This window comes from Bidens hawaiensis, unplaced genomic scaffold (genome assembly GCF_021521415.1).
Source record: "Bidens hawaiensis isolate Kalapana, Puna unplaced genomic scaffold, B.hawaiensis_p1.1 tig00024454_1, whole genome shotgun sequence".
Lineage (NCBI taxonomy): Eukaryota > Viridiplantae > Streptophyta > Magnoliopsida > Asterales > Asteraceae > Bidens > Bidens hawaiensis.
The window spans coordinates 15,683-32,932 of record NW_027493860.1 but is presented as its reverse complement, the minus strand read 5'-3'; positions in this window follow the sequence as shown (position 1 = coordinate 32,932).

The window sequence follows — 17,250 nt, the reverse complement described above, 5'->3', positions numbered from 1 at the left end:
CTTTTTCTCAAATAATTGGGAGGGCAATAATACTTTTTCAAGATTCAATTGTTATCCTCAATTGTGACTTAGGACAGTTCTTAAGGCAATAGATCCTTAGTTTGGCAACGTGAGATGATGGTTATGCTAACTTTGAGCTTGGAAGACCCGGTAACAAGAAAAAAAAAGGTTGAACAGAGTTACTTGTAACATCCTAACTATTAAAATTTATTATTATTGGGTGTTATTAATTAGTATTTATTTTGTTAAATAAGGCATATTATTTTGTCAAATGAATGGAGATTGGCTTAGGGGTCCATGGGCTGGAAGTATATATATACCTTAAATCCTGCCGAAAAACTGTAAATCTCACATTCCGTATTTACCAAACACACTCAAAACACACACATCCGTCTCCATAATTTTGGATTCAAGTTTTAAGCAAGATTCAACTAGTTTTACGATCGTTTACACCAAGTAACAAGAAATGGAACAAGATCTAATATTGTTTAAAGACCAAAACCAAACCAAGTTCTAAAGGTATATGCTAAACATAAAGATGGTTCATTTGTTGTTGGTTGAGCTAGTACAAGAAATTTAGTAGGATGTTGGATCTCGTCTTGTTAGGCAATAAAGTCAAAAACTTGAGATTTAAAGAGTTTAGTAAAATAAGCATTTTTAATCAAGCAAATGCTCGTTCCACAAAATAAGCCCGAGGATGAAATTTAGTTCACTTGAAATTCATCATTTTATGAAACATAATATGATTTATGATGTGTAGGAAATTAGCTTCAAGAAAAAGAATGCATAATATAATAATGGATTATGATTTGTTATGCCCGAAAAAAAAGAAATAAAAGAAAACACTGAAAGGATATAAAGATGAATATTATCATATTTAGAAATTTCGAAGTAGCAGTGTAGCAAAAGAAGTGTTGTGTGAGTGGGGGGTCGCGGGTTCGAAATCCAGTTCTTGCATATAATTTCTCGAGATCGAGAGAGAGACATAGAGGAGAGAGAGAGATGTGAGTTAAAGTTCAATTACATTTAGGGGGTGTTTAGAATTTCTTATTTTTATCAACTTATAACTTATAAACTTTTTGAAAAGTTAATAAGGTTTATAAGGTGTTTGGCAAACCATAAGGCCTTATGGATTTTAACTTATGGAATAGACAAAATAAAGAGGTTTTGAAAAGTTAGGAATATGTAACTTATTAATTTAATGGTTTGATTTACCTATTACACCCTTATAACCCTCAAACCCCATTACACTTATTTTTAAAAAGAGTGCCCTTTTTAGTCATTTTATTTGACACTTCGTGAAACAAGTCATCTTCCGTACATTCCTTAAACATAATTTCGTTACATTATTTCCCGAATGATTAAAATTTGTAAAGTTTAATCATGACGAGTCTAGAATAAGCCCGCACATGCATAATATATAGCATACAAGTAATTTATTTTTAACTAAATTCTCAAATTTTCGGAGTTATCTGCCGGATACTGACATTGGTGATAACTTTAACGACTCGTTATTATAACTTATAAACGTTTTTTTAAAATACTCAAGCGTCGTATACAAAACGAATTAAGAGCGTTATTATTTGTTCTATTTTAAATTCCTATGACGCGATGTCGTCACTAGTATATAAACATACGAACACATAGTCTCGTTTGACATTTAACATAATCCTAAACTAACAATATATATATATATATATATATATATATATATATATATGTTTAACAAAATCCTAAATAATTTGGTTCATTCATTGTTATGCGATGACCAAATTATATCAACACTACAACTGAATTTAACTAAATAGATCATATAAATATATAATGCATATTTAAATTCAAACAAAAAGAAAAGGAAAATAAAATAAATTAAAAAAAAAAAAATTCTATCACCCACCAACTAAATGAGATGCCAAAAATCAAACAATAATAATAATAATAAAAAAAAGAACCACACCTGATGTTATCCACACAAATTATCACCATACTTTCTTTCTTCTAGAGCCACTCCAAGTCTCCAACCAAGTTTGTTGTTTCAGTATTCAAATTATATCCACCATCTCGCATAGAATAAAAATCTCCACTTACTTTCCTTGTCTCTTTCACTGCTCTACTCAACCAAACCCATAAAAATTTCAAACTTATCATTTCATCCAACATGATCGGTTATCATTATTTTGAATTAAACTAAAAACTTTACTTGATTCTTTTCCTATAAATTTACAAGTCTCCATGTGAAGAAACAATAAACCTAAACACTCAAACCACTTTGAAGATCACAACATGCCTTAATCAACCTCTCCTCTCCTCAACAGCAACTCCAAGAACCACCCTACTACAATCACCTTCCACCACCACAAGATACCACCTTAGAAGCCACTAACCTCCATCTTCACCACTCAACACCACCACCCTTGCTCACCGTTTTAAACCACCACCACCAACATTCACGTACCTTCCACCTCCTTGTTTTAGCACTACCACAAGCCACCACCCTCCACTGCTCCTCACGCCCTCTCCGGTTTACGGTCGACAACTCACAACACTCCACAGCAACTCCACCACCTTCACCGTACATCGTCTCCATTGTAGCACCCCCGAAAGTACGCCACAACGAACCTGTAACTTCACCACAATCAACCCTTCACCACCTCTACCACCTTTGCCATACACCCTTCTCCACCGTAACATACCGAAACTTTACCGTAATGCACCCTTCTCCACCGTAACATACCTAAACGTTACCGTAACTCACCGTAACACTCCCGCAATACAGCGTAGCCTACTCGTCACAACTTACGGCCACCTCCGTCGCCACCGAGAACCACCACTACTCTCTAGTAACCACCACAAAACACTGCTCCGGAACCACCATCGGTCTTCAACCACCTTTCATCTCTCTACGATCTCTCTCTTTCTTTCCTCTTTACAAGTTTTCCCTCTCAACTCGCTTATATATAAACACACACGGACATCCCAAACTAACCTACATTATCTTGTATTTCAAGAGTCCGAACGAGTGTTTGTTCATACCACAAATCTCGTATACACGCATTTGGTCTCAAAGTCTTAATATACTGTTTCTATAATATCAATTTTTTTTATGTTCATGGTATTTAAAAATTTAAAAGAGACATTTCCATATTTGTTTTAAAAAGTTGAAACCATATATGTGTATGTGAATGATAAAAAGAACAAACACAAGCTAACTAGTTTTTCTTAAAACATGAACACATGTATGTAAATAAATCTACTGTATATGTGGTTTTCAAAAGAAAAAATTGACTTTCAAGTACTTACCCCAATGTTCTTCTATGATTATATATATATATATGTGACTTATAAATAAACAAATAAATAAATAGAAGACTTAATATTTTTGTTTTTATTGAATCCTACATAGATATTTATATAAATGAATTCATCATAGTTTCAATAAATAGTTTTAAAACTTTATATTATGAATTATGATGTAAACAAATATACTCTACAAAATATTAAGTTACGACATGATAATAGATATCATATATGTTGAAGAAAAACATATATTCCTTGAACTTAAAAATATAAAAGACTATCACCAATGGGTCGTCCAAAATTAAATTAAATGTTCGGTTGGGGAAACCAACCGGCACAAACGGAATAAATGAAAGAGCTAGTTAGGTGAAAGCGACAAGCATAAACCGACTTGCGAATCGATAGCGAACTAACTGGCCTTACGCATTTAAGACGTGTGAAGGCAGCGGAACCGGGTCTAAATTACAACTGCTCGCATACAACCACTAAACTCACAAGGTGAGTTCACGGCCCCTTTTTACTGTTTTTATTGTTTTCTAATCAGGGGGAGAAACATACACTACTGGTTTCATATACGATAATTAGAAACAGGACAATTGATCTTTATGCGAACTTGAGTTAGGCTATGTAGTGCTATAAGTCTCTTAGCATGCTTGCATAGTATAACATTAACTAACGGGATTAGCCATTGGAATTTACGGATAGTACTATCGGCGTTGACATTCCCCCTATTTTAGGTTAGTCGTCCTAACCACCGATATTGCATCGAACCGGGGTGCGTATATTTCAATCTGGGAGATTAAACAGGGCAAATGGATTAAAGTCGTGGTTTGGTTATAGGCTCATGTGTCGTATATTAATTCGTAGAACTAGCGCACTCTACGGAGGATCAACGTATTTGTTTCAATATATTATCGTACACTTATTTGTGAACTTATTCAACGTTTTATGAATAACATGTTTTTCATATCGAGTCTTAAAACCTGTGGACTCACCAACCGTTGTGTTGACTTTTTAAACGTATGTTTTTCAGGGAATTAACAGCCATGTAAGGAAATCACGAAGATGGGACCTCAAAGCATATTTAGGATACCTATTTTGGAGGGATTTCGCTTATATAACCCGAATGACGTTTGGGTCATATACGAGGAATCTCATTATTATGTTAAACTATTTTGTTTAAAAACATATTATGGTTTGTAAACTCATTTGAAAACTAATGGTATCCTAATACTACTATGTTTGTGATAATCATATGCTTACGATATTCATGACGTCACGTGCCTGTGCTTCCGTCTTGGCGGGGTGTGACAGATTGGTATCAGAGCCATTGGTTATAGCGAACTAGGAGGTCTAGTCTATAATGGATGACTCACAAAAACAAAAAAAAAATGGTTCTTTTCATTTCATGCATACACATTAGCATAACTTATATGAACCTGTACGGATATTATTGTCACAGCCATGTCTAATGAAAACCTGAACATCATTGATTCCAACGACGACCTAAGTGAGCATTTAGACATAACATCCACGCCGATTGTCTCTGATGACGAGGAGATCACCATGGAGGCATCACCAGCCTCTCCATTACCAGCTTCTCCACTGCCGCCTTCCCCATCCCCACGTTCTCCATCACCACCCCCGCCACCGCCTTCTCTCCGTCGTGGGAAGAGGATTGTCAGAAGCACTACACCTCCTGACGTGGCCTTGGGTGAGTCTCTGTAAAACCCCGAATCCCGGGAATCCTACAGTTGGTCATCACATCCACAATTTCACAAAAATTTAAAACCAAACGATTCATTTTTTTTATTTAAAACAAGTTCAGAGTAAATAACAGCGGAAAAAGTGTAAGTATTTAAAAATCCCAAACACGGGTACAAGTGTCCAAAATCAAATATAAATAAAATATCTGCTTTATTTGAACTCCTCGACTAGAAATGCCTTCAACCTTCCGAGTAGTCTCCAGCACGTCCAAGCGATAACCTCCAATCCTTAACCTGAAAATCAATCTAACATACACACAAAGTCAGCTTGAGCTGACTGAGTTCAAGTTTTCATAAACAATATTTCATACTTTATCTCAAAATTATAGTTCTAAACAATAGAGAGGATAATAATAAAATAATTAATATAGCTCACCAAATAATACATTCATCATCGAACACACGTACACGGGCCTCTCCACCACGAGTCGAGACTCGAGTAATATATTTGACCTGGACGCGGTAAGACCTAAGCATGTGACACGAGCCGCTCCACCACGGGTCAAACCCAAGTAATATATTTGACTCGGTCATAGCTTACACATCCAAGCACGTGATACGGGCCTCTCCACCACGGGTACATCCCAAGTAATATATTTGACCCGTTCACGGCTCAACATTCAACATTCAACGGACCTCTTCACCACGGGATTTTAAAACCCGAGTAATATATTTGACCCGCCAAAATGATGATCACGCCACACGGGCCTCTCCACCACGGGATTTGAAAACCCGAGTAATATATTTGACCTGGCCGTGATCACCATGCACGCACACATCAATAAGCCTACTCACATCATTCTTAGTCATGAGGAACTAAATATCATCGCACAACCGTAGGCTATAAGGTAACACATACTCATACATACATACATACATACCTCCACACACACACACGAATATATATATATATATATATATATATATATATATCCCAACGTGAACCAAGTAAATAGGTCTACTCGTATTCAACTTCTACCAAGTCTATTAACATCCTCGAGTCTAGACCATCAATAATGTATGTAACCTTAAAGGATACAAGACCATAAACGAGTCTAAAATATCCTAAAGCATGTAAAATAATTCAAATATAACTTTCAAAATGCACAATCACGAGTGAAACCATGTAATACCATTCAAATAGTTGTAACGGGTAAAATCGTATAAAATTGGATTTCGGTGTGTATGCTAGCCCAAAACGTAAAAAGAGTAAAAAGGGCATCATGAACTCACCTGAGACGAGCCACACAAATACCAAAGGGTTTGAGAACCTCAAAGCCAATCCACAGTTTACAAGCCTGTCGGATTGCACACAATGATTACTAACTAAACGTACCGACTCACTTATCCTACGAGACGTTCTAACATGATTTGATTGACCTAAAGCCTTGACATTACCAAAATCAACTACATCAGCCCCCGAGGCCATGTATTTACCAAAACCACCCTTAGTTAATCCCGGGGACAAAGGGTTCCCAATTTACCCTCGAAAGTTGTTGACTTTAACGAATACGCGCGTTAACGGGTTGTTTATGCACTTAGATACCGAATCAGCCCCGTGTGGACCAAATTTAGTAAAATTACAGCCAATAAGTCCACACGACGCTACACGAGTTGAATGGGTCGGTAATTCGCAAACACGATGCACAAATTACCAATAAACGCGAATTTGCGCCGTACCGACCCGTTCAAGTAACCGACAACCAATTCACCCCAAATACTAAAAAAAACCAGTTTTTCACAGCCAACATATCATGCCAAGTATACAATATTCGAATTGGTTGTCAATTCCCTCAAACAACGCGTTAAACACAACAACTCACAAACTAGTCAACCGAATCCTAGTTTTCAAACTATTAACAATTGGCCGACCTAACCAATTTTAATGACCATGAAATTTTAGTATGTTGTAAGCGATATACCTAGGAAGTTTGTGGTGCAAAACCTTAGCCGAAACAGCCCCGAAACAGCCCAATTGGACAGCCACCCGACAAGCCTAAAAACAACCGAATTTCGACGAATAAACGCGCCATATGGATGAATTAAGGTGAAAAAGAGTTGTATACATATAATACCGACCTGGAATGAACCTCGGGAGGCTGGATGGTGGCTGATTTTCACGCAAAACGAGAGAGAAGGGGGGGGGGGGGGTGGGGGTTGCGCCGATCGGACCTAGGGTTGGGTTAGGTTTTATTTTTTTTAATATAATATGTAATAACAAATTAACATTTTGGCCCCTCCACTTTATTAATGGTTGAACTTGGAAGAAAAGTTAAGTGAGAAACGTTTTCGAGGGTGGTCAAGGAGCCCTCAGAAGAATGCCGGGTCAAGCCTGGAAGGTGTACACAACACTAAAAGGTTAAACCTTTTTATTGGAAATTTACGGACGTTACAGTCTCCCATCTACTTTAGGAAAGGCAATGGGCGTCTGCAAATCAAGACTGTTAGAAAGAATCCCCAACTTCCCAATAAGAGGAACCTAGCTGCACGAGATGAGCCGAAGAAAACTGAGCAACCACCAAAAAAGAGACCTGTATATCGATCATACGCTATGAGGCCCCCATAGATGGCACATGTATTAGACCATTGGCGTGACCTTGAGGGTACTCCCTCTACTTTTGAAGTCGGTGAGTCTTCTTAACCACCCCCATCGTTATCCGACATTGGGGAGCCAATGGAGGAGACTATACTAACTCTGGTTGCTAGGACTTACACTCATGACAGTTAGCTTGAGAGGATGGCTAGGGACGTGGAGGCTTTGCTATCTGATGTTAGCAGGATGATAGAGGATACAACTAGGATGTTGGGACATGACATAGATGAGATACATGGCATGATGACACGTGTTAGGCGCACCGCCGAATCTGAGTTCCAAGAGATGAGGATAACTATTGGACCTCTACTGAGGTATACTCGAGCATTGGAGGCGAGTTTTACTCAGGATCGAAACGACATTGATAGGATCCGACTTGTGAGAGCCCATGACTTTGAGCTGCTTCGTGAGCTTCATAGTAGAGTTATGGAGTTGAAGGTTCGTGTGGAGAGACACCAGATGATGGCTAGAGCTAGCATGCTCGTGGCTGGAGTAGCTATGTTGTTTGGGATGTTTGTTGTTTATTTCATCTAGCTGGACGGGGTGTGCCCATGCAATATTATATGTATGAAAACAATCTACTGATGGGGGTATGTCCCCATCCATTTTGTATCGAATATGCAAAACTATGTACCAGATGTTTTCTTTTGATGTATAATATTGTATGATACTATGTTGTGTTTTGTGTTCATGTGATGACATTATTATTATATGTGATGTCTTATTTATTTTTATCGTGTGTATAGAAAGAAACTCATGGAACCAAAGAAAAGAAACACCCATAGCAACCCCGAAGGCGCAAACCCAATGAGCCCTGAGGAGTACCGGAGGTAAAGAAAACAAAAATCCTTACCTTAAAAAGAAAGGAAGTCACTACTTATGATTAATAAAGTATTAATCTATTTGATATTGCTATACAGAAGCGAGCAATAATGAAAAAGGTTGTTCATACAAGACCTTTTTGTCCTGCCACCCGAGAAACTTTAAAGGCACAGAAGGTGCAATTGGAATTATTCGTTGGATTGAAAAGATGGAGTCTGTGCTCAACATCTGCAATTGTGCTGCTAATTATATGGTCAGATATGCCACATGTACCTGACGGGTGGATTGTAGAACCACCCCTAAGTGTAGTAATTCTCGTTAAAACGTGTGCGTTTATGTTTAATTTCACGAATTGGATTACTACACTATGTCGTGCGTTTGTAGGTACAAGTGCTAAAAATGGCGATTGAAGTGAACTATGATGGAGAGGAGCAAAGGACTCGAGAGTTGGTGATGGCAGTCAACAAGGGCAAGAAGAACAAAGGATTTGGAGCTGAGGCTACCGTAGCTTACGGTAGCCACCGTAAGCTACGGTAGGGTTCCAGCGTAGCAGGCTGCCGTAAAGAGATAGAGGCTGGCGTAAAACTTCTGAAGCCACCGTAAGCTATGGTGGCCACCGTAGCTTACGGTGGACTCTGACGCAGAATCTGTAACTGCCATTTAAGTCCGTTTTGGGACGACTTTTTGGAATCTTTTTGATAGTTTTTCGATTGGAGACACTTTGGGAGGCGATTTTAAGGAACTATGACTCAATTTTGAGTTGTTTGAGCATTAGAGACTTGTTTTTGATTCGTATGCACATTATAATCGAAGGGATGACGAACCGAATCATGCTTGGCTAATCTCCTTTGTGTTTTCCCTCGGATTGTAAGGTTTCATATTGTTTGTTGATTGAATGTTTATACAATTGCTGAGATGGTAATTTAATATTATTGATTTCATAATTATGATGTCTATGTATTGATTGATAAGTTGTTAGTTTGTTTAATTCGTGTTCTAAACCGTCAATTCTCGGTGATATAGGCAATCGGGATTAATCGGGTGGAATTCGGGGTTGGATAATCTAATTGGTTTTTGAGTGATTGCCTTGCGTTTGTTAATCCAAGTACTTAGTCTTCAATTACCACAATTGTTTGCACATTCATAAATTATGTTTTTATAGTTCGTCTCAGATTAAATGTTTACATTAACATTCATTGAAACCTGAAACCGAGGGAGAGCATATCCTCTCATCTTTGATTGAAAAACCGTGTTAAGTGTTTTAGTTAATTTTCGTTAATCAAACAAAACAACCTAAACTTTGAGATTTTATTTTCTTCATTTAGTTTAAATTTAGTTAATCTATAAAACTACTTGGTAACACATATTCCACAAACTCTTCGTGTTCGACACCCATTTACCACTATCTAATTAGTTGTAATTGGTTTATTTTTGAGCGAGTCTTCTACCTTGTGTCAGTACCCTGGAGGACGAGGCATTAACTTGGTGGAACTCGCAAGTTCAAACTTTGGGTATGGAAACTGCATATCAGTTAACTTGGGATGAATTGAAAGCCATGATCCTGGAAGAGTATTGTCCTCAAAGTGAACTCCAAAAGATTGAAACTAAGTTGTGGAACATTACAATGACTGGTTCTGATGTTACTGCTTATACCACTCAATTCCAAGTATTGGCAAGGTTGGTACCTCATATGGTGACTCCTGAGTATAAACGAATTAAAAGGTATATCTGGGGATTAGTTCCTCAGATTAGGAGCTTGGTCACTTCATCGAGGCCAACCACATTTAAAAGTGCAGTGACTCTGGCCCACAGCTTGACCGATGAGGCAGTTAGAATGGGTACACCGCCTAAGAAAAACTCCGGTGATAAAAAGTATGTGGGTGAGAAAAAGGAAACGATGATAGAAAGGTGGGAGATAAGCGAAAATGGGTTGGTAAATCTAATAACCAGAACTATAAACTCCATGAATCAGTTAAGGCATACATGGCAACTACTGGATCCAAGGGTTATGCTGGGAACAAACCTAAGTGCAACAAATGTGAAAGGCACCACCATGGGAAGTGTAATATGTGTGGAAAGTGTAAGAAATGGGGGCATCAAACTCAATACTGCTCATCTGCCCCTACTGTCAAAGGAAATGCTGATAAGGGAAACCAAGACTGTTATGAATGTGGGAGCCCGAATCATTTCAGGAAGAACTGTCCCAAGCTGATAAACAACAACAATAATAATCAGGCTCGAGGAAGAGCATTTGTGATCGGGACAAAAGATGCCCGCCAGGACCCCTCAACCATCACTGGTATGTTTCTTGTCAATGATCACTATGCTTACATATTGTTTGACACCGGTGCCGATTTGAGTTTTGTCTCGACCAAATTTAAACCTTTGCTAGGAATAGATTCTAATAATCTGAAAGATAAATATACCATAGATTTGGCAAACGGGAAATTGATTGAATCTAGTGAAGTAGTTCAAGGTTGCACCCTAGCCTTGGAGGGTCATTCTTTTGAAATAGATTTGCTACCTGTAAAACTGGGAAGTTTTGATATAGTTGTTGGTATGGATTGGTTGTCTAAGAATCATGTCGAAATTGTGTGCTTTGAAAATGTAGTTCGACTTCCATTACCAAATGGTGAAATATTGGTCAATCAAGGAGAAAGGAAAACAAGTACTTTAAAGATTATCTCGTGTATGAAAGCCCGAAAGTTCTTACGTAAAGGATATCAGGCATTCTTGGTCACGTTGTAGAAAAGGAGCTCGAAGAACGAAGACTTGAGGATATACCGATTGTACGAGACTATCCAGATGTTTTCCCCGATGATTTGCCTGGGTTACCACCCCATCGATTAGTTGAATTTCGTATTGATCTGGTACCGGGAGCCGCACCGGTTGCGCGTTCGCCATATCGATTGGCACCATCAGAAATGCAGGAGTTATCGACACAATTACAAGAGTTGTTAGATAAAGGGTTCATTAGACCAAGTTTCTCACATTGGGGAGCTCCGGTCTTATTTGTAAAGAAAAAGGACGGAACCCTTCGAATGTGTACTGATTACAGAGAGCTTAACAAATTAACAATCAAGAATCGATATCCACTTCCGCGTATAGACGACTTGTTTGATCAGCTGCAAGGTTCAAGTTTTTACTCCAAGATCGATCTACGTTCCGAGTACCATCAATTAAGGATACAAGAAGAAGATATACCCAAGACGACGTTTAGAACTCGCTATGGGCATTACGAATTCTTAGTCATGCCTTTTGGATTGACTAATGCACCCGCTGTTTTCATGGACCTTATGAATAGAGTGTGCAAACCGTACCTGGACAAGTTTGTAATTGTGTTTATTGACGACATTCTTATATATTCACGAACCAAGGAGGAGCACGAACAACATCTGAAATTGATTTTGGAGTTGTTAAGAAATGAGAAACTTTATGCTAAGTTCTCGAAATACTAGTTTTGGATTCGTGAAGTTAATTTCCTTGGCCATGTGATCAATGAAAAAGGTATTCATGTTGATCCCGCCAAGATCGAAGCGATTAAAAATAGGGAAGCGCCAAGGACTCCTATCGAAGTGCGTCAATTTCTTAATTTAGCCGGTTATTACCGTCGTTTCATTGAAAATTTTTCCAAAATTGCCCAGCCTTTGACCACACTGACTCAAAAGGATAAAAAGTTTGACTGGGGCGAAAAGCAAGAGTCAGCCTTCCAATTGTTGAAACAAAAATTATGTAGCGCACCAATTCTATCTCTACCTGAAGGAGTAGAAAACTTTGTCGTGTATTGCGACGCGTCACACCAAGGACTGGGTTGTGTGTTGATGCAAAATAAGAAGGTAATTGCATATGCCTCTCGACAATTAAAAGTGCACGAAAAGAATTATACGACACATGACTTGGAGTTAGGGGCTGTCGTATTTACACTTAAGATATGGAGGCAATACCTTTATGATACGAAGTGTACCATCTTCACTGACCACAAAAGCCTACAACACATTTCAATCAAAAGGATTTGAATATGAGGCAACGTCATTGGGTTGAATTGCTAAATGATTATGATTGTGAGATTAAATATCACCCTGGTAAGGCTAATGTGGTAGCTGATGCTCTAAGCCGTAAGGAAAGAGTTAAGACTCTTAGAGTTCATGCATTAGGAATGACCATTCGCACAAGCCTCACCACCCGAATTCGTGATGCACAACAAGAAGCCCTCAAAGCTGAACACTTGCAAAAGGAATCCTTGAGAGGAATGGTTAACAATTGGAACCCAAGGATGATCAAATCCTTTATTTCTCCAATCGAATTTGGGTACCACATTGCGGAGAACTGCGTACGTTAGTACTAGACGAGGCCCATAAGTCTAGATACTCTATTCATCCAAGTGCCGACAAAATGTATAAAGATCTTAAGGAGTTCTATCGGTGGCCCAATATGAAGGGCGATATTGCCACCTATGTCGGTAAGTGCTTGACGTGCTCTAAGGTCAAAGCTGAATATCAAAAGCCGTCGGGACTTCTCCAACAACCCGAGATACCATAGTGGTAATGGGAACAAATTTCCATGGATTTTATTACGAAACTACCTAAGACGCTAAGTGGTTTTGACACAATATGGGTTATTGTCGATCATTTGACAAAGACAGCTCATTTCCTTCCTATCAAGGAAAGTAATAAGAAGAATAGATTAACAAGGATTTATTTGAAGGAGATCGTTGCTAGGCATGGAGTGCCGATTTCTATTATCTCCAACAGGGATAGCCGTTTTACTTCGCGTTTCTGGAAATCATTACAAAAGGCCCTAGGTACACGCCTTGACATGAGTACCGCTTATCATCCACAAACGGATGGCCAGAGCGAAAGGACCATTCGAACTCTGGAAGACATGCTTTGTGCTTGTGTGATTGATTTCGGAGGTAGTTGGGATACTCACCTACCGTTGGTTGAGTTCTACTACAATAATAGTTATCACACTAGCATTAAAATGGCCCCATTTGAAGCATTATATGGTCGTAAGTGCAGATCACCAAACTTTGTTGGGTTGAAGTGGGTGGCAAACAAATTACCGGTCCTGAAATTATCCAAGAAACTACAGACAAAATTTTCAAAATTCATGAGCGGTTAAAAGCGGTGAGAGAGCGACAGAAAAGCTACGCCGACAATCTCCGTAAACCACTCGAATTTCAAGTAGGTGATAAAGTCCTACTCAAGGTTTCACCGTGGAAAGGAATCGCTCGTTTTGGAAAACGAGGTAAACTGAACCCGAGGTACATTGGTCCATTTGAAATATTAGAACGGGTGGGTCCTGTGGTTTACAAACTCAAGCTACCTCAAGAGCTTAGCAGTATCCATGACACATTTCACGTATGTAATTTAAAAAAGTGTCTAGCTGATGAAACGCTGATCATTCCTACCGACGAAGTCCATATTGATAATAGACTCAATCTTGTGGAGGAACCAATTGAAGTGTCAGACCGGAAAGTCCAAAAGCTTAGGTGAAGTCGGATTAGGTTGGTGAAAGTTCGCTGGAACTCGAAACGCGGTCCAGAGTTTACTTGGGAGCGTCAGGATGAAATGAAACGAAACTATCCTCACTTGTTCAAAAGAACACCAGTAGCGAACAACACCACTTAAATTTCGAGGACAAAATTTTATTAACATGGGGAGAATGTGACACTTCGTGAAACAGGTCATCTTCCGTACATTTCTTAAACATAATTTCGTTACATTATTTCCAGAATGATTAAAATTTGTAAAGTTTAATCATGACGAGTCTAGAATAAGCCCGCACATGCACAATATATAGCATACAAGTCATTTATTTTTAACTAAATTACACAAATTTTCGGAGTTATCTGCCGGATACGGACGTTGGTGATAACTTTAACGACTTGTTATTATAACTTATAAACGTTTTTTTTTTTAAATCCTCAAGCGTCGTATACAAAACGAATTAAGAGCGTTATTATTTGTTCTATTTTAAATTCCTATGACGCGCTGTCGTCACTAGTATATTAACATACGAACACATAGGCTCGTTTGACATTCATTGTTATGCGATGACCAAATTATATCAACACTACAACTGAATTCAACTAAATAGATCATATACATATATAATGCATATTTAAATTCAAACAAAAAAAAGGAAAATAAAATAAATTAAAAAAAAAATTTCTGTCACCCACCTACTAAATGAGATGTCAAAAACAAACAATAATAATAATAATAATAATAATAATAAAAAGAACTACACCTGATGTTATCCATACAAATTATCACCATACTTTCTTTCTTCTAGAGCCACTCCAAGTCTCCAACCAAGTTTGTTGTTTCAGTATTCAAATTATATCCACCATCTCGCATAGAATAAAAATCTCCACTTACTTTCCTTGTCTCTTTCACTGCTCTACTCAACCAAACCCATAAAAATTTCGAACTTATCATTTCATCCAACGTGATCGGTTATCATTATTTTGAATTAAACTAAAAACTTTACTTGATTCTTTTCCTATAAATTTACAACTCTCCATGTGAAGAAACAATAAACCTAAACTCAAACCACTTTGAAGATCACAACATGCCTTAATCAACCTCTCCTCTCCTCAACAGCAACTCCAAGAACCACCCTACTACAATCACCTTCCACCACCACAAGATACCACCTTAGAAGCCACTAACCTCCATCTTCACCACTCAACACCACCACCCTTGCTCACCGTTTTAAACCACCACCACCAACATTCACGTACCTTCCACCTCCTTGTTTTAGCACTACCACAAGCCACCACCCTCCACTGATCCTCACGCCCTCTCCGGTTCACGGTCGACAACTCACAACACTCCACAGCAACTCCACCACCTTCACCTTACACCGTATCCATTGTAGCACCCCCGAAAGTACACGCCGCAACGAACCTGTAACTTCACCGCAATCAACCCGTCACCACCTCTACCACCTTAGCCGTACACCTTTCTCCACCGTAACATACCGAAGCGTTACCGTAAAGCACCCTTCTTCACCGTAACATACCGAAATGTTACCGTAACGCACCGTAACACACCCGCAATACACCGTAGCCTACTTGTCACAACTTATGGCCACCTCCGTCACCACCGGGAACCACCACTACTCTCTAGTAACCACCGCAAAACACTACTCCGGAACCACCATTGGTCTTCAACCATCTTTCCTCTCTCTACGATCTCTCTCTTTCTTTCCTTTGAGGTAATATTATACACTACATCACTCTTGCTCATGTGTTTATATACATGCATGCACATGCACACGTACACTAACTCTTTACAAGTTTTCCCTCTCATCGTTTATACATAAACACACACGGACATCCCAAACTAACCTACATTATCTTGTATTTCAAGAGTCCGAACGGTGAAGACATCCTCCGAGTTAACCGAGTTTCACGTGGAGAAACAAGCTCAATACTTTAGCCTCTTGTTAAATCCCAATCCTAGAAATAAGTAAGCTAAACTTTATTAAGTCTAGCTTTATGTTGATAAAATATGTTTATGCTAAGCTTTCATCTAAAATAACAACCAACCCGCATTAGCATATTCATAATGAACCAACAACTTAACGAGTGTTTGTTCATACCACAAATCTCACATACACGCATTTAGTCTCAAAGTCTTAATATACTGTTTCTATAACATCATTTTTTTTATGTTCACGGTATTTAAAAATTTAAAAGAGACATTTTCATATTTGTTTTAAAAAGTTGAAACCATATATGTGTATGTGAATGATAAAAAGAACAGACACTAGCTAACTAGTTTTTCTCAAAACATGAACACAGGTATGTAAATAAATCTGCTGTATATGTGGTTTTCAAAAGAAAAACTTGACTTTCAAGTACTTACCCCAATGTTCTTCTATGATTATATATATATGTACGTGTGATTTATAAATAAACAAATAAATAAATAGAAGACTTAATATTTTTGTTTTTCATGAATCCTACATAGATATTTATATAAATGAATTCCATCATAGTTTCAATAAATAATTTTAAAACTTTATATTATGATTATGATGTAAACAAATATACTCTACCAAATATTAAGTTACGACATTATAATAGATATCATATATGTTGAAGAAAAACATATATTCCTTGAACTTAAAAATATAAAACACTATCACCAACGGGTCGTCCAAAATTAAATTAAATGTTCGGTTAGGGAAACCAACCGGCACAAACGGAATAAACGAAAGAGCTAGTTAGGTGAAAGCGACTAGCATAAACCGACTTGCGAGTCGATAACGAACTAACTGACCTTACGCGTTTAGGATGTGTGAAGACAGCAGAACCGGGTCTAAATTACAACTGCTCGCATACAACCACTAAACTCACAAGGTGAGTTCACAAACTCACAAGGTGAGTTCACGGCCCCTTTTTACTGTTTTTATTGTTTTCTAAACAGGAGGAGAAACATACACTACTGGTTTTATATACGATAATTAGAAACAAGACAACTGATATTTATGCGAACTTGAGTTAGGCTATGTAGTGCTATAAGTCCCTTAGCATACTTGCATAGTATGACCATTAACTAACGGGATTAGCCACTGGAATATACGGATAGTACTATCGGCGTTGACATTCCCCCTATTTTAGGTTAGTCGCGCTAACCACCGATATTGCATCGAACCGGGGTGCGTATATTTCAATCTGTGAGATTAAACTGGGCAAATGGATTAAAGTCGTGGTTTGGTTATAGGCTCATGTGTTGTATATTAATTCATAGAATTAGC